This window comes from Microcebus murinus, chromosome 4 (genome assembly GCF_040939455.1).
Source record: "Microcebus murinus isolate Inina chromosome 4, M.murinus_Inina_mat1.0, whole genome shotgun sequence".
NCBI lineage: Eukaryota > Metazoa > Chordata > Mammalia > Primates > Cheirogaleidae > Microcebus > Microcebus murinus.
This window is the reverse complement of record NC_134107.1, coordinates 81717212-81745055: the sequence shown is the minus strand read 5'-3', so window position 1 is coordinate 81745055 and position 27844 is coordinate 81717212. Positions and strand designations below refer to the sequence as shown.

At 38.8% G+C, this 27844-nt stretch overlaps 1 protein-coding gene and 1 pseudogene across 1 annotated transcript in view; one reads left to right on the top strand and one right to left on the bottom strand.

Annotated features, from left to right (window-relative positions):
* ARHGAP42 (Rho GTPase activating protein 42) overlaps positions 1-27844 on the bottom strand; it is a 282154-nt gene that overhangs the window by 234089 nt on the left and 20221 nt on the right. The gene's annotated exons all lie outside the window — the stretch shown is intronic.
* LOC142870436 (apoptosis regulatory protein Siva pseudogene) lies at positions 1074-14961 on the top strand (annotated as a pseudogene).

Genomic DNA, 27844 nt, shown 5'->3' with positions numbered 1-27844 from the left:
TGAGCAAGCAGCAGAAGGAAATGGTCTGAAGTATTAGTAGGAACTAGCTTAGGGAATGGAAAGGGGAGAAAACTATTACTAGTTATAATCTTGTTCACATCAGCTACCCTTGGCTTGGTATTTCCTGGAGAGATCAGTAAGATTTCCTCCAAAGTTTATTTATTGAAAAACCCACAAAACTAAATCTCAGGTTAAAGCAGACAACCTTGCGGATTTCCCTGTAAGCCTGGGCATGCCAGAACTACACGGTGCAGTTCCCAGCACAGCGCAAAGTTTGGCTTGCTCCAAACATTAGGTGAGGACAAAAAAAAACAATTTTCAGATTAAAATAAATACTTCTCGTGCTCGGTCATTTTATTTCACCAAAACTAATCTCTACTTTCACAACGGGACCCCGTGGAGAAAAAGTCTTCTGCATAGAGAAACCGGCTTTACAAGCAGCATCTCATAACATGTGTACTGTCTCTAACGCTTTGCTTTAGGCTTAGAGCAGTCAGCTGGTGTGCCAATAATTTAGATTCCTAGTAAGGACACAGGCCAAGGAAGCTAGCCCTGCAAAGTTCTTCAAGCTAGGCTAGAGGCTGCAGAGAGAAGGCAGGGGATGTGCAAAGGTCAGTAACACAGCAGACAGTTCTCTAACAGGAAACAGCCCACATTGAGTTTCCTGGATCTCACACTCCCTCCATTCACACACTTAACCTTCCTGACGTTACAGACTATCTGGTGGCTTTTGAGGAGGCACCACGTCTCACTAACCGTAAGAATAAGAGTCCCGCATCCTTCTCTTTGTGACAGGTACTCCGCAAAGGAGCCTTTATAGTCCATCAAATAGATCTGTCTGCTTTTTGCCCCCAAGCCTACGGGACTGGATGAGACCTCATGTCCAGGAATAACGGCTCTTCATACATAACCCTGTGGACTTCTGTCTCCTTAGGATGGGTAAAATAAAGTCCAACCATAAGTACCGCCTCTACTCATACACTCTCTCTCCCTATATATACCTACACATTTTTAAAACATAATCCAGTAAGTACGGTTCCAAAGCTTCATCAGCCCTGTGTCAAACTGTAACAATGGCTGAATCTTCCTTGGAGCAGCAAAGTCTGAAACTTGACAACAGGATGAAGCAGAAGGTGCAACTGTAGCCACCCATCCCTTTATCTTGCACCTCCTGGCACCAGTGTCCTTCACTGTCAGGAACCACATCAAACTGCCTTCCAGGCGCTTTTCCTCTGCACCCTCCATTCTCTTCCCCTGAGCATAAAGCACCTGAGTAATGTAATGTTCACAGCTTGGACAGTACTGGCTTCAAATGGCAAAGAACAGTGCTTGGTAACAGACAGACAGGTTTATATCCTACTTCTAATGACTGACTAGCTTTTGTTAGCTAGTCGAACGAATTACTTAGCATCTTCCACAAAGTCTCAGTTTTCTCTATATAAAAGAAGAATGCTAGTGCTCACTTCAGCACTGTTTGGAAAATTAGAGAAATAAATTCTGTGCCCTAGTGTTTACTCAGCAAATATGGTTTTCTTTCTTTACACACCAATGGAAAAAAACCGAGTGAATCATGTAAGAAATTAGGGAGAAGGGGCGGACAATGAGCTGTCACCGGCACAACCAGGTCTTCTTAAAAACTTTAATATGCATGTTAAAAAGTTATGAAATAAGAGAATCTAAATGTGTTTTAGCATTTTAGACTTCATTGTCAATAGGAAAAGTTCCAGAAATCATACAAAAAGGATGAACACATAGACATACAAGCCTTAGTGAGTTCAAAATGTAAAAAAAAAAAAAATATATATATATATATATATAACACTAATAAACTTTTACCTTGCAGGCTGACAAGTAAATGAATGTCTTTGAAAATAAATAATTTTTCAACACATCACACACAAAATCTTCTTGCAGATTTTCAGTGCTCTAGGTAAAAGCCTTCACCACCAGTATTTTTAAAAGCTGCAGCTGGACTGCGGGTCAGATGGCACTCAGCGGTTGTGTGAGCTGGGGGTGGGGTATGTCAGGAATGAATGTGGTTATCAAGGCATTTCTAAGTAGGGAACCCTTGGAACGACATTAGAGTGAGGGTCATGGGAAAAGAAGTTTTGCTCACCCTACTTCCTGGCAGCATTTTCAGTACACAAGCCATAAGCAACTCATGTTTACAAAAGGAAACAAGGAAAGAGGGGCTTATGAGATGAAGTAGGGAGGGGGACTCGAAGTCTACATCCACACAGAGTGCACCTTAGTTACATTACATTTTAAATTTCGTTCTTTAAAAACTCTAGAAATAGTTTAAATGAATTAGCACACTTCCTTGCACAAAATGGTTAATCCTTACTACTTCACTAAATTGAAGCAGAGTAATTTTATCTAAGTTCACGCAAATGAAACTCAATTAGAAAAAAAAAAGACAATCACAATACATCTACTTTCTCCTTTTCAACACAAAATGCCATCGGAAGTTATTTTTGAGAACCACAGAAAAAAATGTTTCTCAGGATTTCAAAGTTTGCAAATCAAGAGTTCTTCATGTGGAAACAAGATTAAGAACCAAGGTGAATGGTCCTGAACTTGATAACAAATCCAAGAGTATTTTAATTACCAAAAGTCAATAGATAGTTATTTTTTTTTGATCACTCTGGTATAAAATAAAATTCCTGACTAAAGATAACCAGTTAACAAATCTCAAATTATATGACTAATACACTTACCTCATTTTTTTAAAATAAGGACTCTAAGATAACTTACAAAGAAGAAGAAAGCCATTGTCAAATGTATATACTTCTATTGTGTTTCCTTGACTTAATCCTGGAATTCTGGAAAATTACAAACATTTTTCAATAAGATCTCAAACTAGGTCTGGGCTTAACAAACAGCTTTTTTTTCTTGAATTCTAAAGTACATGCTTTCTTTATAACTATGGATTCACCAATGGGAATGGCCTCCCGATTGCCTCTGTGCTTGAATGTTATTAAATTAAACAGTCAGACAAAATATGGAGCATTGACCTTGGCATAGAATCCAACAAGCATAGTTTTTTCCCCCTGCTTCTTCTTAAAGAAAAAGAAAACAAAATATTCAAACTTGAACTGTAATAATAAACAGATTTCCACATGTTCACTTTATTTGTAATAAAATGTTTCTACAGTTTAAATACCTTTAGTACTTAGTTCTAAAGTTCTATATGTCTTTATCTAACAACATAATTTTTCACTTTATTTAAAGGGATAAATTGTTTATAAGCTGTACACATATTACTCTCACTGATAAAACTCATGATAACTTGCCCTTACACAAACATAGGTAAGAAACCAATGAGCAATGTTTTGACTGAACTGCAAACTGAGAAAAAACATACATGTTAGAATTGAGTTACATCTGTTTTAAGTCATTAAGCCAATGTCAGATCCTTTACATGTTACTTTTTTAAACCTAAAACAAAGATGGCACTTAGTTGTTAGACTCAGACTTAAGTATTTACCTCAATAACCACACTACTATGAAGTTCCAAACAGACTAGCACTCTGAAACATCAGCATCTAACCGCTCCCGGTTATTCCAATGAATTTCAGCCCTTTCCACATTTGAATGCCCCATCTACATTAAAGAAATGCCTTTTTCCCACCTCCCCCTCCACATTATTTGTATTAAAGATGAAGAGACAACGTATGTAAATAATTACCTCTGAAGCATTATAATAATTATAACCAAATTAATATTTGACAGCTATAAATTAAAGGTGACCACAATATCTCTACGACTGATATAATGCTTCTTCTAATCACTTAAGAGAAAAAAAAATCATTTCTGACATTGAATATTCTCCCAGTTCTCCCAGTCCCAACCAAAATATCTGAAAATATTTTGCGTACAAAAACAAAGTCTTCTTTGATATCTAGCCACTGCCTCCTGTATGCAAAGCATTACTAGGGATTTTAATATGATTCATTCCTCATCTTATAAAGAATGTGCAACCTGATGAGAATGAAAAGGCTGTGTGCCTACTTTCCCAGGAAGAGGAAGGGGAAGAGGCCTGACTGAGCAACAAGCGAGCTGAGCCGCTAACACACTAATGTGGGGTGCGAGCTCCTTTTAAGTGCTTCCCAACAGCTCAATGTAAATCTGTTAACATTTAGTGCCAATAGAAGTTTCAATAGGCCAGGGCGAGGTAACGCCTGGAATCCTAGCACTCTGGGAGGCCTAGGCAGGCAGATTGCTCCAGGTCAGGAGTTCAAAACCAGCCTGAGCAAGAGCGAGACCCCATCTCTACTATAAACAGAAAGAAATTCATTGGCCAACTAATATATATAGAAAAAATTAGCCGGGCATGGTGGCGCATGCCTGTAGTCCCAGCTACTCGGAAGGCTGAGGCAGTAGGATTGCTTGAGCCCAGGAGTTTGAGGTTGCTGGGAGCTAGGCTGACGCCACGGCACTCACTGTAGCCTGGGCGACAAAGTGAGACTCAGTCTCAAAAAAAAAAAGAAGTTTCAATAAAGATCCATTCTTCAGCTGTAAGTTTATCAGAGAGTAGAGTTCATTCATTCAATAACTAACTAAGCATCTACTCGGGGGCAATCGCAGGGCCTGGCACAGAAGCTGATGGTAGGAGTAAGTGTGGAGCAAGGCCAAGATGCCTAACCCTCATCATGCAGGATTCTGATACGACCACCAATAGAAAAACAAATGGAAACACATAAAAGTTTTAAAGGACAAGCTAGAGTTAGACTTTAAATGATACATGAACCTCATATGGTAAGAGTAATGATGGTTCTCACTAACTAGCTAAACGAGGGGTACCCATGGGCACAAAGAAATGTAAAGACATTGGAAACCAAGACGAGGGGAGGGTGGGAGAGAGTGATGGCTAAAACTTACCTATCTGATAAAATGAACCAATGAAACTATTCTGGTGACATGTACACTAAAAGCCCTGACTTCAGAATTACACAATGTATTCATGTAACAAAAACATTTGTACCCCCTCAATATTTTGAAATTAAAAAAAAAAAGAGTAATGATGATAGAAAAAATAACAACCATAACAGAAAATATAACGATCAATGGCCAGATTCTATGCTAATATTGTCTCATGCTATCTCCACATCAACTCTACAAAACCCTCCATAATAAGCATCTTCATTTTGTAGCTGTAGAAACTAATCCTGAGAGAGGTGAAGAGACTTGCCTAGTTTGCATGCATGGGGAGTAGAGGGTGTGTGGGGGGATGCTTATTATCATTTATAATAAAATGCTATTATCATTTATAACAAAATTAACAATTCCTTAATATCATCAAAAGCTAGTCCACATTCAAATTTCCCCAATTACTTTTTTTTTTGTTTTCCAGTTACAAATAAGAATCCTAAAAACATCTACTCACTGTATGCGCTTAAGTCTTTTAATCTCTAAGTCCCTTTCGACGTAGAATAGTTCCCTATTCCTTTTTTTCCTTCTTTTCCTGAGACACTGACTCAATGACTGAACTGGCTCAGTTGTCCAAATTCTGGATTTGGTTTAGTGCTTCCACAAAGTGTTGCTGAACTTGTTCTTCTATCCCTGGTGCTTCCTGGAGTCAGGAAGTTATGTATAAAGGTTTGATCAAAGGTAGGGAGAAATCCGGAATAATGTTTTCTTCCTGTCCTTTCTTTTCTTTTTGACAGACAGAAGACTATTGTTCAACTAAGCCAAACAGATGCACATTCTTAATTTAACAACAACAAAAAAGACAAACTGTGCTTAGCTTATTTATTAAACAATAGAACATCAAGATCCTTTCGCAAGAATTAACCTATACTCTCCAGATCTGAGCGTTTTAAATCATTCTATTTCCTACAAAAGGTGCTACCAGAGTATTTTCTGGAAATTAACTGAAAGAGAAAAGACAGTGTTTGGAAAGGAAAAACACACAGAGCTTCCTTTTAGGGCTGTGACACCACCTAGGCAATTCAGCCCCATTTGTCACGTTTGGGAAGGGGTGGCAGCAGCCCATGATGTGTCTACCAGGCATTTTCTGTGTGCCCAGAGCCCGTGATTTCTCAACCTAGGTTGATTCCAGGAAGGCAGCTCAAGGGGATTTCCAGCAAGTTCTCCCCGTCACCAGAGCCATCCTCAAGCGCTAATCGGGAAGCCCCCGGCATAGATCCACAAAAAAATGAAATTCTGAGGCTACTGTGGAAAATGGACATGTAAAAGAATGAGAAAAGCTTACAAAGCTCCACAAAATGGTAAGAATTCTCCATCCCTGTTACTTGCTCAAGCCTGAAGCTTTAGGCTTCAAAAACAAACAAAAAATCAGTCTTGGACTAACTACATTATAATCTCCCACTGCCCTACTCTAGGTGTTCCCAGTAGAAATAGTTGGGTCATAATTTTTCAGAAAAACATATCCCAGCTCTGAAAACTATTCCTTCCTTTCTGTGGCTTTCCTATACTCTCTTGATATCTGAATACTGCACATGGGGCCACATTACCTATGCAAACAAGACAGCTACTCAAATAGTATATCAAACACTTAAACACTACAAGTAAAATAGTGTCAAATCACTGACCTTTACCCAGTCCTTTCATATCTCTAACTTTTAAAAGGTCCTGTAAGACTGGAAATCATGCAAACTACTCCCCAAATAAAGAGAGCATAACTTAACTGGAGTCACTTTTGGCATGTCCTCTTCCAGAGCTTATTAGCAAGCCTCTTAAGAAAAGAGGCCAGGACAAAAAGGGGGATTCCACTCATAAAGAGAAACTAAAGTGGGAAAGGGACAGGAATTTATTTGACCTGGGATTGTCTTACTATTAAACTCCACATACAAAATAAAAGTAATTATTTAAAAAAAGTCAATAGAAAATTGGACAAAATTAGAGCGAGATGGGAAATGAGAGATTTTTTTGTCAGGTCAAACTCTTCAAAACACAAGTGAGAATATGGATTCTGAAGGGGTCAGAAAGTTTCCCATCCCGTTAGTAACTGAGCTGGGTAGCTCCTCCAAAGCTCAAACACAGGGCTTTTTTTTTTGAAAGTTATTTCAGACTGTCCTTACCATGTAACTCAATTTCACTTCTGTATCTGTCGTAAGTGTAAACCAATCATATCTGTATACTGCTGACTTCATACATAAAATGAAAGGTGTTCCATCTTTGGTATCTTAGCATGTATGCGTATCCCACTCTTAGAAACCTGAAAAGATGAGAAAACTGGAAATGTCACAGTTTGCTCTGTTACAATGTCTATTTCTGTGAGTTAAGTCATCCATGATTAGTAGATAGAGCATAAGAAAGTCACATTGGTTCAAGTGTAATTGCTTTTCCAACACATAGTCATTTTGAAGCTGTCAGGGACAGGCCTCTGAGTGTCTTAGCTATATCTGAAGATTGTAAGAAAAACACCAAAATTCCTGTAAAAGAATTTTTCCCTTAGCCTAAGAAGTGGCTGATTTGATGGATTCAGTACCCACTACACTTTCCACAGCATGAAGCTATTTAGTGAAGCTGTGCGTACAGATCTTGATTGTTTATATTAACAACAAAATAATTAAGAAGTCAACACCATGGAGATTTTTCTAAAGGAAAAAAAGAGGCCCAGAGTTTAAAAGGGATCAACTGGTGCTGGGTACAAATGTTAGTAGAGTTTCAACTCTGGTGGTATTTTTTTTTATCAGGACTGTTTATTTTTCTCGATGTTCTAGCTAAAGTTTGAGAAGTTTTTAATTATCGGTCCATAACTCTATTTATTACAAGTCCTGTTATATTTTTTGGTACAATACCTAAAGAAGGTTAAGCTTTTTTAGGAATACATTATGGTAGAAACACCTGTGTGTGAGAAAAAGCAAAAGAATATACTAAAAAAAAAAAAAAGAATTATAGGATAAGCATGTCTCATACATAGATCCATCACAAGTCTGCACAATCATCAGACTACCTATTGTACTGCACACTTGCTTGAATAGAACTATTTACTATCCCGTCCAGGTTCAATTATATACTCTAGGTTCTTCTCAAATGATGTGCATTCGATTGCTTAGAGGATCCTGTTAAATGCAGATTCTGCAGCAGGCCTGCAACAGATCCTGACGAGCGTGATATAGTAAATGAAAGCTACCAGGTGATGCCAATGCTGCTAGCCCATGAAACACACTGAGTAAAAGAAATCTAAGAAATACACTAGCTTTCACTGGCACCAAACTGACATCATGCTGCATGGTTTACCTCTGTTTTCAACCAATTGCTTAACATTTCTTCCACATACCACCAGGAGAGAGGATAAGAGACACTCTGAGAACAGGCAAGAGTGTGTATAGACAGTGTGAGCAAAAGTACATTTTACCCCCATTCAAAAAGATTTTGTTGAATCAATGAAACACTAAAATTTCCTACACTATTAGGAATCTAGTTTAGCTACTAGTTTATCTACTATCAACAAGTTATAGCCTATTTTGTACATACTTTTCTGAAATCTGAGAATTTTTTTTTTTGTATTTTTAATTGATTTATTTTTTCACATTTTTTTTTAATTTTTTTTTTATTTTGGCATATTATGGGGGTACAGATTTTAAGGTTTCAATAAATGCCCATTTCCCCCCCTCCCCCCAAAAGTCTGAGTCTCCATCATGACCATCCCCTAGATGGTGCACATCTCACTCATTATGTATGTATATACCCGCCCCCCTCCCCCCTCCCACCTCCCCAATACCCTATTACTGTAGCACCTATGTGTCCACTTAGGTGCTACTCAGTTAATACCAGTTTGCTGGAGAATATATCTGGTGCTTGTTTTTCCATTCTTGGGATACTTCACTTAGTAGTATGGGTTCCAGCTCTAACCAGGAAAATATAAGATGTGCTATATCACCATTGTTTCTTAGAGCTGAATAGTACTCCATGGTATACATATACCACATTTTATTAATCCATTCTTGGATTGATGGGCACTTGGGCTGTTTCCACAGCCTTGCAATTATGAATTGTGCTGCTATAAACATTCAAGTGCAGGAGTCTTTTTTGTAGAGTGTCACTGGATCATTTGGGTAGATGCCCAGCAATGGGATTGCTGGATCAAATGGTAGATTCACTTGTATCGCTTTAAGGTATCTCCATATTGCTTTCCACAGAGGTTGAACTAGTTTGCAGTCCCACCAGCAGTGTAGGAGTGTTCCTCTCTCTCCGCAACCACGCCAGCATTTATTGTTTGGAGATTTTTTGATAAAGGCCGTTCTCACTGGGGTTAAGTGATATCTCATTGTGGTTTTGATTTGCATTTCCCTGATGATTAGAGATGTTGAGCATTTCTTCATGTTTGTTGGCCATTCTTCTGTCTTCTTTAGAAAAATTTCTGTTCAAGTCCTTTGCCCACTTTTTAATGGGGTTATTTGATTTTGAAATCTGGGAATTTTAAATGGAGTATTCACATGAAATTGACTAGGACAGTCCAATTGTGGTCAAAATTCTTACAAATTGAACAGATTGCAATATTTATTATTGTTTTTTAAAACAGACCTGAATTGAGGACTAATGCTGGACTCCTGAGATAACCTGAGGCCCAGTTCCTCTCTGTGAATTTACTCTTCATGAAATTGGCCTCAGTGATCATTTTATTTTATATTTTTTTATTATTTTATTTTATTTTATTTTATTTTATTTTATTTTATTTTATTTTGAGACAGAGTCTCACTGTGTTGCCTGGGCTAGAGTGCCATGGTGTCAGCCTAGCTCACAGCAACCTCAAACTCCTGGGCTCAAGTGATCCTACTGCCTCAGCCTCCCGAGTAGCTCGGACTACAGGCACGTGCCACCATGCCTGGCTAATTTTTTTCTATTTTTAGTTGTTTGGCTAATTTCTTTCTACTTATAGTTGAGACAGGGTCTCACTCTTGTTCAGGCTGGTCTTCAACTCCTGAGCTCCAGCAATCCTCCTGCCTGGGCCTCCCAGAGTGCTAGGATTACAGGCTCAGTGATCAGTTTAAATATTGATAGTTCAGTTGTCTTCTTGTAATTTCTTTGTTCTCACACATCACCGTATTGAATAAAAACTTTACTGCGTAATCCAGCTAATACCAACAGAAGACTCCTTGTGCTTTTATGATAATGAGATAAACTCACAGAATTTGGTATGTTTTTAAAATAAATACTGTGTTGATTGAGAGAGAAGAGAAATTACATCCACATATTTTAAGACCTTCAAATGTATACAGGCCTGCTACTTTAAAACCAGAAAATAAAGCAGCTCTATTATTTCCATTTTCATCCTCCTCTTAGTCTCAACAGAGGAGGTTAATAATCAGATAAATAAAGCACTCCAGCTAGCATTAAATCCTATAGTCTAATGATAGGGTTCATTTACAAAAAGAACGGTCCTAAAACCTTTGCTCTTGCAGGAAGTTTCTTTACTATAAGAAATTTTCTATAAGCCATTGTGTAGGTAATTTGTGTTATAATAACTTGTGCAAGTAGGGGGAATTGTAAATATACAAGAGAGATTGATCACTTAAGGAATTTTGTTCTGAATCTCAATTTATGGAATCCCACTCAGCAATTCATTCATAACCCAAGTATGTAGTTAGAATTATGTTTGCAAGCCTTTTTTCCTTTCTTAACTCTACAGTTCTATAAACACTCAAAAATCTTTGCCAAGAGAATAATTTTTTAAACTAATATTTTATTGAACACTTATTATGTGCTATGCATTTTGTCAAGGGTTTTATAAGTAATCTTACATAATCCTCATGACAATCCTATAAGTTAATACTTTTATCCCATTTCACCGATAAGGAAAGGAAGACTTGAATAAATTAACTTGCCATAAATCACCCAACTAGTTGGAGTCTGCACTTAGATTTGAATCCAACAGTTGAACTACAGTTGAACTATGCTCTTAACTACTATTTTTACACTTTGTTTGCCAAAAGTGAAAGTGCATGCTAAATCTCAGGCTTTACATGCCCAAGTGTTACACTGGATTTGTGGTGATTTACTTTGAAATATTGCATTATGAGTAATATGTAGTATGTGAATAAGTTAATCTGACTCAATATTTTCGGGCTGGCTAATTAACATAATGTGTGTCCCAACTGAATCATCATCTTGATGTTAGATAATTAGTATATGAAGTATCTCTCAAGATTTTAAGGCAGGTTAAGTAGCACAGAAAGGATTAGAGATAATTTTTCTATTGGTAAAACTGCTGCATAAGGTATTTGATGGGAGAGAAGGAACAGATCCTAGCCTTTAATTGAATAAGGCAAAGATACTCATTATGCCATGGACATAGCTCTCTATACGTAGTGCATCTTGGCCTGGGCCCAACACAGGACCTACCATTCTTGTCCAGGGACATCCTAGAGTCTATTGTAGAGGTAGGTTCTTACCCAAGACGTCAGTAGATAGATATACCTGAGGACATACAGAAGGAATTTCCCAAGCCCAACAAGCACAGCTGTTTGTGCCTACTTGCAATCAAAGGCCCATGTTTTGTTAATTTTGGTCTGAGGCAATGTGCCTCCTGGTATGAGTTTGCAGGGGTAGAGACGTATAGACTATATCCACCTGCTTCTAACCAGGAAAAGCTGTTCAATCATCATTCACTCAACATTTATTGAGCACTGCCCTAGCTACTGGGGATTCGGCGGTGAACACAAGAGATAAAACCCCTATTTTCATGGCACTTACACTGTAGTTGAAAGAGAGGGTTAAAAAAAATATGTATGTAGATAGTGTATGTGTGTTAGACAGTGTTAAGTAGGAAAAAAAAATAGGAAAAGGGACAAGGAAGCTGTTCAACTTTCTTTAAGATGGTAAGGGAACGCCTCTCTGAGAAAGCAACTTTTGAACAAAGATTTGATGGAAGTACGGTATTCGCTAAATCGAAACAGGCACTCACTACCTGCTAATTGAGTTAAGCAGATGTCTACACTAAGATTCTCTTCTTACCAGCTCTATATTTACTGACTAAACAACAGCCTGTCCAATGCACTCAGCAGCCCAGAAAACCCTCACCCACCCCTCTTGCCAGGACCCCCAGAGTGGCTCAAAAGAACAAACCTCACCAAGTTCAAGAACCCATTTCTCAGAAATGATCCCCTTCCTCTGACAATAGCTGGGGTAAGTGGCAAAATGAAAAGATTTTCCCCCAGTTACTGAGAACAGTAGGAAAAATTTCTTCACCATGTTGACTTTAAACCTTTAAAAGAATGCAACAATATAAATCTAGGTTATACTGTGAGGCACCAAAGCACCGTTCCCTATTTTAAGGATTATTTTAAAAGAATCATTTTATTGAAGGGGGCAAAAAAAAAGAACTTGAAATACTGCACAAAATGATACAGAAAAAAAAAAGGAAAAACCTACAGTCACGTGCTGCATGATGACATTTTAGACAGACTACATATATATTAATAGTATATAGTGATCCTATAGTATAACATTAAATTTTTACTGGACTTTTTATGTTTAAATACACAAATACTAACCATTGTGTTACAACTGCCTACAGCATCTAGTACAGTAACATGCTATACAGGTTTGTAGCCTCGGAGTAATAAGCTATACTATATAGTCTAGGTGTGTAGTAGGCTATGCCATCTAGGTTTGTGTACGTACAATCTATAATGTTTACACAATGACAAAATGACCTAAGGACACATTTCTCAGAATGTATCCCCACCGAGCAATTCATGACTTACTACTGAAGCAACCTACTTTAAGGAAAAAATGTGATTAAAATCTTGCAATTTGTTGGACATGTCCTATGTCAGCATTTGCAGGAGGTTTAATCAAAGACATATGTCATTCTGATAGTCCTTGAGAGGGAAGGAATTCAAGCTTTGTCATGCATATTCAGTGTTTCTTAAAATCTGATTGTGAGAAAGCAACATTGGCTACCCAGCTGCAATTAAATTCCAGCCTAAAGAGGTCATTCTTGGTCAGAGGATACCTCCAGACTCGCCCACACACCCAGACAGCATGAACACAGAAGGTTTCATGGCCATGCGAACCTCTGAGGTCAAATACAAAACTGCTCATTTCCTCCTAAAGAGCATTCAGATGCTGATGCTCAGAAAGATGTAGTGATAGAGCTGTTCTTTCTGCTTTGTACTTGATGGAAAGAAATAAGGATGCCCTTGTGGAAAACGAAGCTACAAAATCCACAGTGCATCAAGCCTTCTCTAAATAGAAAACCACCACCTGTGTATTTGGTCAAATCATTCTTATCTGAAATTAGACGAACTTACTAAATAGGAGGAAACAGTGTTCCATAATGTCCACGATGCCCACACCAGTCACTGGGGAAAGAGATTCTATTACATTTAGTAGACTCTGCTCCAGAGAGCATGCACGCAAGAAAAACACTTTAGAAATGTTTGGGAAAACTACCACTTTTTAAAAGTTAGCTTCATCTATCTAGTCCAGCGGTACCTTTTTGGCACCAGGGACTGGTTTTGTGGAAGACATTTTTCCCACAGACTGGAGAGGGGAGGAGGGTTTCAGGATGATTCAAATGCATTACATTTTATTTCTATTGTTATTAAATTGTAATATTTAATGAAATAATTATGCAACTCACCATAATGCAGAATCAGTGGGAGCCCTGAACCTGTGTTCCTGCAGCTAGACGGTCCCATCTGGGGGTGATGGGAGACAGTGACTGATCTGACAGGAGGTGGAGCTCAGGCTGTGACACTAGTGATGGGGAGCAGCTGTAAACACAGGTGAAGCTTCTCTTGCTTGCCTGCCGCTCACTTCCTCCTCCTAACAGGCCACCGACCAATACCAGTATTCGGCCCAGGGGTGGGGACCACAGATCTAGACAATTTAGGTACATGAACACTTTGTCTCCCATCAATTTCCTATCACTTTGTTTCCCAACCACTAGAAAGCCCATCCCTTTATTTTCTGACTCCTTCCTGAACTTGAGATAGCAACTCCATTCCTTAGTGTCACTGTCCTTTCCTAAGGCATCCTTATTCCTCTCAAGGGAACCCCTTCTAGGCACCGATGCCCTGGCTAAACTAGAAAAGACTGGAATTTTATTCCTGAGACTCAGCCTCTCTGTGCCCAATCATCACATGATGGCTGGGCATATGGGCTGCTCAGCCCCATCCCTTTTGCAGGTGGGAGCACGGGTGGGAGGCCTTGTTTTCCAACAGCCAACTGCGTGACTCAGGAGACTGAATCCTAGCAGACTTGGTTGTGGAGAGGTTTCAATGCAAGCTACATTTGTCTTCTTAGAAGGGAACAAAATTTATCAATTAAACTGACTATAGGGAAAACCAACTATTTTTCTCTCCTACACTTTCACACTCAACACTTCTGTGACCAGATGATGCGTGGGTTTTCTCCCCCCACCAACCAACTATCCAACACCAGCTGGGTGTCCTACAATTCAATTCAATTCTGACATCAACCACAGTTAGCGCAGACCCACAGTTCAAGGGCTCAGTCCCACGGGGTCAGTGGTCAGGTGGGCATGGGGCCCCCGTGGCCATGCCCAGGCGGGGCGCCTGCTGCAGCTCAAGGTCCGCGTGGGCCAGGAGCTGAGCCGTGGCGTGTGCGGGGAGCGCCACTCACCGGAGATCTTCGAGAAGACCGAACAATTCCTTTTCCTCGGGGCCCATGCCTACGTGGACCACATGTGAGTTTGAAGACTGTGCAGCCATTCTCCTGCCAGGGTCCCCACAGCCCGGCAGGTGGAGGCCCAGAGGGCTGCACGTGGGCAGATGCTGATTGGACCTGACGGCCGCCTGACCCAGAGCCTCGGGCAAGGCTCCGGGGCCGACCGATGGGGGCAGCGTCCATCGCCTGCTCCTCGTGCCTGAGCGCCGTGGACGGGAAGGCGGTCAGTGGCCAGCGCGAGCGAACGCTGTGCGGATCGTGCGTGCACACCTGCTGAGGCTGCGGCGCCGTGGCCTCCTGGACTGCAGAGATGTTGATGAGAAAGAACTGTGCACCAGCTGCACCATGTTCTGAAGGGCAGATCACAAGATGGCAATCACAAGTAATAGGTCCCTAGGTTATGCACAATTTCTGTCCGACTTGGCTACAAATCAGAGGTTCTGACAGTCCCCTCCTCAGATTCAATAATTTGCTAGAAATGGATCACAGAACCCACGAAAAGAGTTTACTTACTATTGCCAACTCATTACAAAGGATATTTTAAAAGACACAAATGAATAGCCAAAGGAAGAGGTACATTGGGGCAGGTGCAATGGCTCACACCTATAAGCCCAGCATTTGGGGAGGCCCAAAGTGGGAGAATTGGTTGAGACCAGAGGTCGAGAGCAGGCCTGGGCAACATAGCAAGAACCTGTCTCTAAAAGGAGAGAGGAGCACGTCCCAGGATTCCTAGCTTCTTTCCCCTGGAGTTTGGGGTGCACCACCCTCCTAGTATATGGATGTCTTCACAAACCCAGAATCTCTCTCAACCTCATAGTTCAGAGATTTTTAAGGAGGCTCCATCACACATGCATAATCTATTAATTCAATCTCCAGCGCTGAAAGTTCTGGAGGCTGAAAGTTCCAGGATTCTAATCATGGCATAGTCTTTCTAGTGACCAGCCCCTATCCAGAAGCACACCAAGAGTCACCAAAGAAGATGCTCCTTATCACCCAGGAAATTCCAAGGGATTAGGTGCTCTGTGTCAGAAATGGGTGTCAAAGGCCAAATATTAGAACAAAAGACACACTTAGCACCCCTATTGCATAGGAAACTAAAAAGGTTTTAGAAGCTCTCTGCCAGGTACCAGGTGCAGAAACTATACATATAGTTTTTATTATGTCATATAAGCAAATTTTACATTTTACCAATTACTAGCACATACCAAAGTGCAAGTACATTAAATGTTAATAATGATTGTCCAGGTTTGCTGCACAAGCCACTGCAAATAAAATTATTAGAAAAACAAAGAAAAACTTTTCTGAATAAAACAATAATTTCCTCATAGTCTTCATTTCTTTCATCTGTGGCTCTTCAAACACATGACAGCAGGTGATTCTCACTGATCCCTGTGAGGCGCAGAGGAATTATAACCAACATTCACTTAAATCATTCCCCTAAATCTACAAAACAATTTTGCAGCATTCCTCAACTTTCAGCCCCCCTAGGATCACCTCACCTCCCTGCTGGAATCATGATTTCCAATTGAGCAAGGTCAGATGAATGCCAAATGAAGCCCAGCTGGTACAGATGTAATAGCAAAAAAAAAAAAAAAAAAAAAAAAAAAAGCACCACTGAGAAGTTCACCCAACTGAGTTCAGCCACTTAAGGGAAAGTAATTCCAATCATCTCCACAACAAGGCAGATAGCAGCAGCTCAATCATCCACTGAAGGAGCTGAAATTATACAAGGCTTCCCTGGTGAGGTTCTATAATGACTTTCCGGTAGAGTTCCATGTAAATGACAGATATGGAAATACAGCTCCCCAAATACTATTGCTTTCTTTTGCAAATAAAAACTCCATTTTCCTTAAGAGTAAAAAATATTCTGGCTTTTTTTCATTTGCATTACATAGTTCTAAACAAAACAGTAACTGTCATTGCACTTATTAGCTTATATTTATTTAAAAAGTACACAGAAAGATATCTTTTTTTTTTTTTTTTGAGACAGAGTCTCACTTTGTTGCCCAGGCTAGAGTGAGTGCCGTGGCATCAGCCTAGCTCACAGCAACCTCAAACTCCTGGGCTCGAGTGATCCTTCTGCCTCAGCCTCCCGGGTAGCTGGGACTACAGGCATGCGCCACCATGCCCAGCTAATTTTTTTTTATATATATATTAGTTGGCCAATTAATTTCTTTCTATTTATAGTAGAGACGGGGTCTCGCTCTTGCTCAGGCTGGTTTTGAACTCCTGACCTTGAGCAATCCGCCCGCCTCGGCCTCCCAAGAGCTAGGATTACAGGCGTGAGCCACAGCGCCCGGCCTGAAAGATATCTTTTATTCAAAGCAATTATATGGCCCATACCTGAATTTGAGTTTTATTACTATTACTGAATAATAGCAACTATTTAATGAGTACTTGCTATGTAACAAACACTGAGTTAATTACTTCACATCCATTATCTCTATCATCCTATTAACCCACCAGCATCATCAATATTGCCACATTTAATAAAGAACAGAGCCAGGATTCCAATTTAGATTGGTTGTATTCCAATTTCCTTGCTTTAACCGTCAGACTTGGGGGTTACTTTTTCAGGTAGGCAGAATCTGAAAGCTTGCTCATTACTCTATGGTCTCTTCTTTTCTCCAAAATACATCATTTTAATGTAACACTGTTAAAACCTTTTATTTTCAGTCCTTAGCTCAGCCAACAGTTAATTCTGTCTTAGTAACTCTTAAATCATCAGTAATTAATCAAGATTTTGGTCAACTAGGATGAATCATTTAGAAAACCTGAGGAAGAAAACTCAGTCAATTGTTAGCCCTCTGGGTTCTAATTTTAGCACTCTGATATTGTGGTGAGTTTCCCTGACTTAGGGACTCCCATATTTGTCTTTAATAACCAGTTCTACTTACTGCCTTCCTTGTCCATTCACTCTACCACAAAGTGATCTATCCACCTCCTGAATTTATAACACCTCCTACTTCTCTAATCCAGCAATTAACCCCACATGAAGACATCCCTTATTTTTCTATTTATGCTTATTCTACTTGTCTATTGTGCCTAACTTTTCATTTTTACTTCAGTTAATCTTACATCCCAAGTAGCAGCTGATACTCAAATATTTGATCTGAAGTCTCCTACTGATTTATATATTATGATTCTGCTACACATTCTAATGGAGGACTTAATGGTATATATTTACTTTGTCTTAAAAACGAAATATACACATATAGTTTTTAAAAAATTACTTAAATCACTATAGGTCCACTAGAATATGCACTAAGTAAGCAGTACATAGGCATTTGTATGTATAACACATTCAGAAGAAAACACTCGCAAGAAAAAATTTAAGTAGCAAACACTTGGGCATTCTAGGAGGTTGCATTTCATCATTTGATCCCTCTCAACACTCAGGGTAAGTGATGGAATGGACAAGAAGAAGTCCCACCTTGCTACATTTGCATCATTTCTATTTGGATACTATATTGTTATGTGGAAAAATAGCAGTGTAAATAAGTACAGACAAGATTTCATCTACGAATTTTTTGGAAAAAGGAAATGGCAAATAAACTCCTTAAAATTAACATTAAAAGTCCTCATTTTAAGTTTTTTGGTATTTTTTTGGTATTTTTTGTTTGTTCGTTTTTTCCAAAACCAAAACATTCTTCCAGATCTTGAATCTAGCTATGTTTTTACTTTTACACATCTGGAATTTTCATCTTGGGCTTTTTTTTTTTTCCCATGAGAATAAAACCAGTTCTGTTATTATTAAATATTATTATTGCATAAACAGTACTGAAACATTAGAAAAATTTGGAAAATAAAACACAAATAATTATATTCCCACCATCAGGGCAGTCATTTGTATGAATTCTCTTCCCATTTTTTTCCAACATTATTAATAACAACCACTCACAGGAACAATTTAAATATGGAGGGCCGGGTGCGGTGGCTCACACCTATAATCCCAGCACTTTGGGAGGCCAAGGCCAGAGAATCACTTGAGCCCAGGAGTTTGAAACCAGCCTTGGCAACATGGCCAGACCTCCTCTCTATAAAAAATTTAAAAAATTAGCTGGGCATAGTGGCGCACACTGTAGTCCTAGCTACTCTGGAGGCTAAGGCAAGAGGATTCCTTGAGCCCAGGAGTTCAAGGTTCCAGTGAGCTATGATTGCACCACTGCACTCTAGCCTACGTGACAGAGCAACATCCTGTCTCTAAAAAATAAAAATATTTAAAAAATATAGAAACCCTTGAGACCCACCTTAAACTTTCTATTTGCTTTAGGTCTTAAAATAATCCATTTAATTCTGTCATATTGTCTGGATTCTGAGCAATCAGTAAAAGCCTGGTGAACTAAATTAAGAAGCGACTCACTGGTTTTTCCCATCTCACACACACCAGGCCACCATACTATGTGGATTCCCAATTTAGGAAAACCAAGTATACAGCCCATCACAACCAGAGCATGGAGACCACTTTTCCCTAGTTTCCCAACTTGCCCTATGTGGCTGCCACCTCCGAGAGTAGAGAAACACAGGAGGAATAATGATCTTGCTCTGGAGCAACAATGATAAAAGCTACAAGCCAAGCCAACTGGGGCATGATGACTCAGCCAACAGCAGGATTTTGGCACTAGCCACATTCATCAGAGGAGGTAAGGTAGGGGTTAAAATTACAGCCTGGAAAACTGTCCAGGATACAGAAGTAATAAAAAGCTTTGCTGATATACTTTCTCTGCTTCTCCTTTTCTGTTTTCAAGTATTAGGTTATTAAGTATGGCATGATTGATTTCCTTAAGTACTAAGTTTGACAGTTGATATCTCTGACATTTCACCTTGACACATCTTGTTTTATGTTTATTGTGAAAATACATCCTTAGTCTTTCAAACGTACATTATGGCTTGTGATTATCTTTTAACTTTTTTTAGAGAATTTTTTGTGAAACCATGGATAAGTCGAAAATTTGTTTTCAGGTTGCATTGTGTAAACCATGCAGTGCAGACAGTTGGCAATACCAACAACGTGTTTGGGATGTGGCTAATAATGAACATGTACATCGGTGGTTTGAGAAGTTCTGTTCTGGTGATTCTAATCTTGAAAATGAGCCACGTGGACGACCTGACACCAAGGTGGCTAACGATGAGCTGAAAGCTATAGTAGAAGCTAATCTATCTCAACCTACACGTGAATTAGCAGCAAGGTTTGACATTACTATTCCAACAATATTGAACCATTTGAGACAAATAAGCAAGGTAAGGAAGCTGGATAGATGGGTACCACATGAATTAAACGATCCTCAGAAGAGAAATCATCTTGAAGCTGGCCTTTCTTTGCTGTCATGACATAAAGGAGAACCATTTCTATACCACTGTGTTATGTGTGATGAAAAATAGATTCTTTTTGATAATTGCAAGCATTTGGCACAATGGTTGGACAAAGATGAAGTGCCAAAACACAGTCCAAAATTGAATATTCATCAAAAAAAGCTACTGGTGTGTTTGATGGTCCAGCGCTGGTATTATCCACTACAGCTTCATGAAACCTGATTAATCCATTACAGTGGATGTCTACTGCAACCAACTGGATGAAATGATGAGGATGCTGGTGATTAAGCAGCCAAGATCGGTTGACAGAGACAGGCCAATCCTCTTGCAAGACAACGCTCAACCACATGTTGCACAAACAACGCTGCTCAAAGTACAGAAGCTGGACTTGGAAACTCTCTGTCACCCACAGTATTCACCAGACCTTGCACGCAATGACTACCACTCTTCCAGGCTTTGGACCACTTCTTGAAAGAATAAATATTTAATTCTCAACAAGCTGTGGAAAACGCCTTTTGTGATTTCACTGCCCCTTGCTATGCAGGCTTCTTTGCTGCTGGCATAAACAAGCTATCATTAAGATGGCAAGACTGTGTTGATAGTTTAGGTGCATACTTTGATTAATTATACTGCTTCTTGTTTGAAGTAGAATAAACTACACTTTTGATTCAAAATCGGACATTTCATGTTTAATGATCTAATCCTTTCCTCTGTGAATGTGTGAGGTGGCTTCATTTTTCTTTTAGGTAAAATAATAGACTCAGGATGTGCAATACTGGAATGACAAGAAGAGCTGGAATAGCCAAGAGTATACATTTGCTTCCAGTTTTGCCATTCTGAACCTGCACACACAACACACACACAATGAAAGAAAAAAAAGAGAAGGGAGGAGAGGAGAGAGACAGAGATAGGGATGAGGCTGCCTGTGAATGCATACCAGAATCCAAAGGCAAAGGGCTTGCTTGCAGCGCAGATGTGACCTCCAGCTTGTTGCAGAGTGCAAGCAGACAACAAGCTAAAGAAAATGCTAATAAGCAACCCAGAGAAGGCCAGCTGCTGGCTCCTACTGGATTTGATCACTTAAGGTCTTCTGAATCCATCTGTTTGTTTGCCTAGAGTTTTTCTCCTTGTTGCCATAGAAACTGATGTTAAATAATTATCATAGCCAAAACTTCCAACTGAGCTCAAAGTGGATACATCCTGCAGTCACAGCCTTACACTGCAGTGAAATCCACACCTACCCTGAAAACTATCAATTAATAATCATTTTCTGATAATATCTGATTGGCCATTTCAGCAAAAATAAAAGGACACTATGGATAAAGAACTGGGAAGCAAGAAATCTGAAATCATTTAGCTGTGCCCTGACATTTTTTAAAATTTATCCAGTTTTTCAATTAGTCCAAGGATCTTTCCAAAATTTTTTCAGTAATATCTGTTTTCTTTGAAAGATGATTGGTTCCTCCAATCTAGTAAGGAACCATTCTATTTAATAAATCACATAAATCACAAGGTCTAGTGAAGCATCACAATTTCCCTTACTTTCTTACTTTCTTTCCCCTTACTTCTTACTTTCTTTCCCCTTACTTTCTCTAACACAAACACCACTCATTAAATAATGTAAAGCTTTAATCAAATAATATAAAATCTATCAAATGTAATATACAATTAAATAAATCATGTTAAAATACTGAACCATTACATGGACAAGAAACTAATTTACATGATGGTTTACTCAATACAGGATTCACTTTCAGTTGACGTACTTTGATAATATATGCATTCAATAAATAAGCATATCCCTAAGTGAGAAATTACTATAACCACATGATAGATGATTCCAGTTTAGTCAAATTCTTGTTCTTCAAAGATGCATTTTCATTTTACCATTTGAAACCCATTTCCTATATGTAACTTTAATTTTTCTATTCTTGATATGCTTGAAACTTTGTCCAATTTATTTATCATCTTCAAACCTTATAGGATGACCTTCTGCTCTCTGTTTCAAACTTGCTCACTCGAGTAAATCTTCCTTTTTTCTAACAACCAAGCCATCCTCCTCCAAAAGTCTAAAATACTCTCAGTAGAACAAAATAAAAAGACATAGTTTATTTCAGAGGCAAGCATTTGCACAGAAAATATCTGCTTTCAAGAACTAGATAAATTCTCTTTCTTGACCTTAGTATCAGTTGCTAGATACAGTGGCTATGACCAGCTTCAAGAGTTATTTACAATGGGGTTAGCCAAGTTCTGCCTCGAAAGGCCCACAAGACCTATAAAATGTGCCATGTGCCAAGAACACTGTGGCTTCAAACTATCTCTGGGCACCAGAGCACTTCCCTTCTTCAATGGGTCTGCAGCAGTCACCTCCCCAATAAAAAGTTAATTAGGCTTCACTATATCATACAGAAAGGCAACTCAACTCATGAAATGGTGTGCCTCAGCTTTGTTTTGTTTTTTAATTGTTGACCATGATTCATAGTGAGAACTACATTTTACAATCCAACACTGTATACGTATTCACATGTACTTGTAAAACAGAAACAAGTTTCATTAATACATTCAATACAGTGTAGTGTCTTACTTATTCCATTTTTTTCTAATACTAGGCTCAACCCACTAAACTGATTTCACCAACCCTTTAAGATCATAATCCACAGTTTGAAAACCACTGGAGCATTTGAATATATAATATCCTACATGACAGAATTTGAGTGCCAGGATGAACACTAAGGGCAGTTCATGCAAAGAGTAAATTCTAAATTCACAGCAAGCTTGAATTATTATTCCTTTCCTACTTGCATGAAACAAAACCAGAACTGCTTCTCTGTGGTTTCCTTTTTTGAACTTATCCTCTACATAACCCAGAACTATCCTCAGATGATGAATGTTTAGTGATATTTGTTATTCAACAGATGTCTAAGCTGCTGAAATCCCCTATGAATACTTAATTCTGTAGCTGTAAGTACCTCAAGAGCTCATCCTGGAATTTTCCTCTCTGGCCCTCACTCAGTTCAGGGGCTCTGAACTGACACCTACCTACTGTCTTTGCTTATTTAATATTTCTTCTTGTTCCACTCAACACATTCATTAAGACAGTTATAAAAATGGGGGGGGGTAGTTTTCTAGCCTTCCCGAAATTTCTCACAAGACTTATACTAAAAGAAAGAAATCCTTTTCAAAGTAACTTCCTTCTTTTTTGTAGACCTACCTACCAACAAAATAAAACTGTTAAATTTCTATTTTTACAGTAAAATTTCAAGTCATTTTCTAATAATATTATCCTCCCCCTAAGGAAACATGCTTTCACCCCCCAAAAATATAAAGCCACAGAAATACAATTCTATTTCACATAATAAAGCATAAGAGCGAGTCAGGAGAAAGAACTGATGCTTCAGAAATCAACAATTAGTAAACTTACTAACCAGAAAACTTTTACTGGTTCATTTTCTGAAGTACTCAATTTCATTGTCTTCATTAATTGCCAACAACATTTGTTTGACAATGAATGCACTGATTTTTTTTTTCCATTTACTCATAATTAATTCTGGTGTCTTCATTATCTAAGCTTAAAAACGTCCTTTACAATGAATCACGGAAATGTGCACAGTGGTGTGTGCTGCATTGCTGGCCATGGCCTACATTCAACTCCATTCTGCACCCCCAAGGACCCAGCACAATTCAAGGGGCAGAAGCTGCAATCAGTCAAATACAGCACAGCCACAGGCCCCCATGAAGCTTACTGTATAGTTTAGGCTAATTCCAAAGATATTCACAGTACCTGTTTCCCAGATCGCTCATTTCTCGTGTGTTACCTGCTTTAGTTAAAAAAATCAATTTGTCAGCCCCATCCTAAAGATTATTCACTTCTGCTTCAGTGCTTTGGCCACACTGCCCTGTACTGCCAGACTGTCTTCCCACACCCATCTAATGAGTGGACATCACCCTCAAAGATATACACTGACCACAACTCCTCCAGTGGCCTCTCAAACACCTAAAACCATCCACGTTGGAAGTGGAAAACCATCCACTTTTCACATGATCTGTATTCCGTTTAGTTTGCAAGCATTCTAAGAACAGGAATCATTGCTTTCTTACTCTTTAGTGAAGTCCCTAACGTGAAGCAGAATACTGTGTACCGGTATCGATCCCTGGGAAGGGAACACCCTGCACCAGTTATCACTCTCAGGGGATACCGTGTACCGATATCACTCCTGGGGAAGGACTCTAAACAGCTCATCAATTTCTGTTAAAGTTCCCAGCTCTGACAGGAGGCTTTTGCACAAACTCAGCTGCCACAGTATGCATCTAATGAGACAGAACACGCTCACAAGTTAGGGAAAGCAATTTTATTATTCACAGGTAGGCAACAAGAACAAACAGGAAGCCTAAAAGAGGCATGGCAAGCTGGTCCCCAAGTCTCAGAAAAGCTGTCCAGGAGAGATGGAATCCTTGTGCATGCCCCACTTTTCACTGAAGCTGAGGGATCCTAAAAGCACGCCACTCTAGGTTTCATACCCCCGGGGACACTAGGTTAGCTGGGTTAAACTGCTGCAGGACATCCTGTTTTATAAATGACGAAGACAAAGCCTGGGTTGTTCTGGACAGTTCTCCTTATAGAGCTAAATAGAACAGGAAATGGATGGGGAGAGGGACTCCCCTCTCCACCAAGTTTTAAGTTTTCTCACAGCCCTGTCTATTTGAGGACAGAAAGAGGAAAGTTACCACTATTCCCCAACTGGAGACAAGAGCTAGTAAGATTGCAGAAGGGTATAATTAATTTGGGATCCAAAGGCAACCTGGTTTAAATAAGTATTCTTTGAGTCTATTTGTGGTAGTTCAACCTAAGTAAAAAGGGTCTGAAAAGCCAGGGCTCTTTACTAACTGATGTCTACTCTTTGTCAGGTCCAAGAACCATCCCCAGATGTTAGAGGAATGGCTGTCACATCTGCTCAACAAAGTTCATTTCACACTGGAATTTTGGAATTCCCTTCCCCACTGGTGTCGGAAGAAAGATGAAGCAACCCTGTCAACTTTGGAAGCTGGGGTTAGTGGAATGGCTGCTTCCAATGGGACTACATTATCTCAAATACCATATACTCGCACACAAACACATAAAATAATCTGCAAGTTTTACATGTAAGTGGACCTAAAATTTAATTCCCTGTTGATCCTCTTAAGTGTTTTTATAAAGTTTAGCAGAACTAGGTATATAAAATGTCATTAACAATAACCTTTTCACACTTCAGTATTTAAGAACTGACTTTATAGGTAATTACATTTTAGTCCTCTTTAAACAAATCATTTGATAGTCTCTGGATCATTTAAAAGCTCTGCTAACAAAATTCTGTCAAATTTCACAAAAACAGGATTTCAGAAATCTTTGCATCATTCTATCCACAGTTACTTATGATTTAAATAACAGATACTACAGGATACTGATACCATATTACAAAACCATACCTGTTCAGAGTGGCCAGACACAGCCCAGTTGCCAAAATGCTTGCCTTATTCTTTCATTTTCATGAAGAAAAACAACAGATAAGAGTAGTTTGAAATAACAATTTGGTAAGAAAGAGTGACTGATAAAAACAGTAAGATTCAAACCACATTAAAAATGTAAACACAAGGATCACCAAACTAAACAGAATGCAGCAAAATCGCTCAAATATAAGCTTGGTGTGGAAAGGCAATGAATACAGCAGACCACTTAAAGTAATACTTCCAAGGGAACAAATTTTTGCAGATCCCCTAAAGAAATCCCTAAAGTATAGCCAATAAATAACTAATGTACTAGTATTTTATTATACCAATTCCTCTCAACTAAATATCTTAAAATTTCCATGTACTTTTTAGCAGAAATTGAAGAGAAACCAAGTTGCTTTTTATTGGGTCATTTATTTTAGAATAAGTATGTCCCTTGCACAATGCTTAATCCACAGTAGATAATTATCTGATAAATGAATGGATTTAATTATCATAATTAATCTGTGTGTCAAAGATAGACATCCCAAATTTAAAATAGAGGAAACAGCCTCAGAGAGCACCAAGGATTTCCCAAATTTGTACAGGGGATCGAGTCAGGACCTACTCCCAGGCTGGCCTAACCCATGGCAATTCTCATGAGACTGTAGAACTTCATTTCATGATCTCTGAGTTGCAGACCTACTTTCAAATTTGACCCATTTTCCTCAGTATCTGTTACTTCAAAGATAATAATGTCATGTTGTCCTATGAGGGATTTTTCCCAGGAACTAGATTTGTTTCTAATAGTTTATAAAGCATTACAAAACAAATTAAAACCCACTATAGGGTCCTCGGCTTAAGCCTTTGCCAGAAATGTATTCTCAACATCCTTAAAACCTAAATCTGTTTTCCAGGAGAACCTTTATGGTTATTAATTATAGTTATATTTTAATGGAACACCTGGTATAAATAATTTGTCCATGAAAACCATGCGCTTACCACAACCAAATAAAACAGCCCAGAGCTGGATACGTACAGTTTACGATAGCCTTGATACGTCATTTCTCAAGGAATGAAAAGAGGCACTGCTCAAATATAACTGGATAAAAAAAGAGAAAGCAAATTAAATAGCCAGAAGTTGGAGGTAGCAAGGCAAGTAGGGAAAGGTTGTGAAGACTACAAATTAAGGAAGCTGCTAGCAAATTATTTACAGAGAATTGTTCATGGCTTAGAAAGAAATGTAATTAAAAATGAAAAAGACTGTATTTATCCCAGCTTCTACCTGATCAACTCTCAGGAATTTGCTAGAGCTTCAGAACTCATGGGCTCTGACTCCACCCACGTTCCCAACAAACACACGCTAAAAAGCAGTATGCTCACCTGAGAATTATACCTGCAAAGCCCTGATAGAAGGGCAAACAACAGGACTCTCACTAATATCCTTTACCCTGCCACTGCGGGGAGGGGGGGAGGGGGGAGAAAAATCTCTCTAATATCCCCACCCTGGTACATTCACACAAAGCATTTCTTTTTAGTGTAATTTACTAAGTTTATTCTTCACATAATGACAATAGTATTTAAGCAATTCTGTACCTTGTTTTTCTCTAACGTAGATTCATATCACAAGAGTTACGTTTAATTAACCAAAAAACCAATTTGGTAAATTTTACCAGCAATTACTTCAGTCATTTCTAATTATTTCCTATTATAAGTAAGTTTCAATTATTTACATAGGTTAAGACCACAGTTCCCAAACTGCACATAGTACTGCAACAAACTCACAGGGGTGCTGTGGGATATTTAAACTCGAGAGAACAACAGCTGATGTCCCTCACCCAGTTAGAACTGGGTTGCTGGCAAGGGGAAAATACATTACCATGAGTGACTCAACTAATCAAGACTTTGCCCTGACCCGGGTAGGAGTGTGCTCTAGAAAAAACTCAGGGTCCCTATAGAAAGGATGAAAGGGCAAGACTGCCAGGTGGGCAATCAACACAACCTGCAGTACAGAGAGGACCACAACTGGGATCACTAAAAGCAGTGAGTAAAAACCCTTTGAGGTTCTTGAAACATATTACTAATTTCCAATACCATCAGCAGCATAATGAAAGTTAGAGTCTTAGTACACCTTTAATCAGCAAAGACATTTTTCAAAAAAATCTTTTACCTAATTAATTAAATTAAAAAATGGATACCATACTCTCATATGGTATCTCATTTGCATTTCTTTGACTCCTAAAGAGGTGAAGATAAAAGTGATTGTCTTTCATAGGTTGACAGCTATTTTTATCCTTTGGCTAATCAACTGTCCTGTGAGTGCCCTGATATCCACTGGCTTCCTAACATCCTTCTTCCTCTGTTTATTTCATAGATACTAATTCTTTGGCTGTGAATGAATATTCATCATCAATTTAAGTTTATTGAGAAAAAGTTCTCACTGGATGATATGAACACTTAC